The following is a 1,967-nucleotide window of genomic DNA, read 5'->3' as shown; positions in this document are numbered from 1 at the left end:
CAGGAAGATCCCACATGCCGCGAAGCAACTAAACCCATGCACCACAACTACTGAGCCTGTGCTCTAGAGCCCGTGCGCCACAACGAAGCCCGTGCGCCTAGAGCCCACACTCCGCAACAAGATAAGCCACCACAATGAGAAGCCCACATAGCTCAACAGAGATCCAATGCAGCCAAAAATAAATAAAAATAAATTAATTAATTAAAAAATTAATGGGTCATGATAGTAAAATAAGTTTAAAAGCTGAACAATTTACCAAAAAATATATAAAAATGACTCTTAAACATATTGCAAATATGTCTGATCTCATAATTTGAGAAATACAAATTTCAATTACACAGAGATATAATTTCTCTAAAATTGATTTAAAAATAAAAACTACTACCACTCTTGTTGAAGCTGAGGGAAACAGGCACTTGCATACATTTCTGGTGATAATATAAATTAGAAAACTCTCATAAAGGGATATTTTGCAATATCTAATAAATATACATAGCTTAAAAAATATGGAACGCTTCACACATTTGCATGTCACTCTTGTGCAGGGGCCATGCTAATCTTCTCTGTATCCTTCCAATTTTAGTATACATGCTGCTCTTATTATTGAGACAGATACTTTTATCTTCATTACAGAGCACAGGAGACCAAGATTCACAGGGGTTAAGTAACTTGACCAAAGTTACACAATTATAAAGTAGCACAATTCCGAGGTTATCCCTGTGATTCTATCAACCTGATATGGTCAGAGTGTTATCTCATGCTTATCAGAAGTTCTTATTGGTAGTTACATAGGGATTTGATTAATAGACAAGAAAAATTAGTAATTTTTCAATAAATCGTTCACACCTGGTAGCAGCATTTGACATTACCAACATGAAGACAGACAGTATTTAAAGAGGTCTTTAGCATTCTAAAACACAATTATCTTTGTCTCTTTGACAGGCAATTCATCGAAAAAAAGAAGTTGAGGTATCGTTTTTTTAGATTAAAAGAGCCAAAAATGCAATGTGTCACTTGATTTGATTTCGTTTTGTCAAAGCCATGATAGACATGTTGGCAACAAACTGGGGAATTTGAATATGGACGAAGTGGAGAAAACAAGCAGGAATTATTGTTCATTTTTTGTTACTTTTGATAAAGGTGCTATCCTTTGAAGGAGAATTTTGTGGGGGTGGGGTGCAGAGCTGCAAGTGGTAAAATGAACTATTAGTGGTAAAATGTCATGTGTCTTTATTTTTAAATGATTGAGCTAAACAATATGTGAATAGAGGAAATGTGACAAAATATTGACAATTGTAGACCCTATAGGTAGAGGATACATAGGTGTTCTTTGCGCTACTAGTCCTACTTCTCTGTATATTTTAATGTTTTCATAATAGAATAGAGATTTAAGAAAAGGCCCTTGAAAATCGCTGATCTAAAGGGAGGGCTTTAAAGTCATGCCATGGGGTTTGGCTCCTGACAAGGCTTCTATCAAAGACTGAGAGGAAGACAGAGGACCAGATAGTCAAACTTGGGAGGACTAATGATTGATGGAATCTAGATTTGAAAATGGCTGGAATCTAGCCAGGGGAACCTTAATAAGGAAGAATATAGTCATGTATATAGGTTTTTAAAATATTAGCAGCCTGAGGAAAGCAGTCAGAACAGCTATTCTCACTAAAAGGACAAAAAGGCTTTAGTTGGTGGCAAGTCAATGTGAGAGAATGAAGTGATGTAGCTGCTAGGACAACTAATGCCCTCTTAGTCTCATTTCTGGAAGCAGGAGATCCAGAACAAGGGAGAGTGATGGTCACACAGCTACATCCGGCCAGGTCACATCTGGAGTTTTAGATTCCACTCTAAGTCCCTTGTTTTGAGTGGCACTGGGATAGGTCCAGAGAGGATGACTGGGCCACATCATACTAGCCAAAGAACCTGGGGCTCGTAAGGTTAAAAAAAGACTAAGGGTCAAAAAGTCCACAAAT

At 37.2% G+C, this 1,967-nt stretch overlaps 1 non-coding gene across 1 annotated transcript; it reads right to left on the bottom strand.

The window, feature by feature from the left end:
* Nucleotides 1-500: 500 nt before the first annotated feature.
* LOC136140451 (U6 spliceosomal RNA) lies at nt 501-604 on the bottom strand. The gene has a single exon (XR_010657616.1). It is a non-coding gene; the product is annotated as a U6 spliceosomal RNA (small nuclear RNA).
* Between the last annotated feature and the right edge of the window lie 1,363 nt (nt 605-1,967).

The sequence above is a fragment of the Phocoena phocoena genome, chromosome 1 (genome assembly GCF_963924675.1).
Source record: "Phocoena phocoena chromosome 1, mPhoPho1.1, whole genome shotgun sequence".
Classification (NCBI taxonomy): domain Eukaryota; kingdom Metazoa; phylum Chordata; class Mammalia; order Artiodactyla; family Phocoenidae; genus Phocoena; species Phocoena phocoena.
The sequence above is the reverse complement of the archived record's forward strand: the minus strand, read 5'-3'. Positions and strand labels throughout refer to the sequence as shown.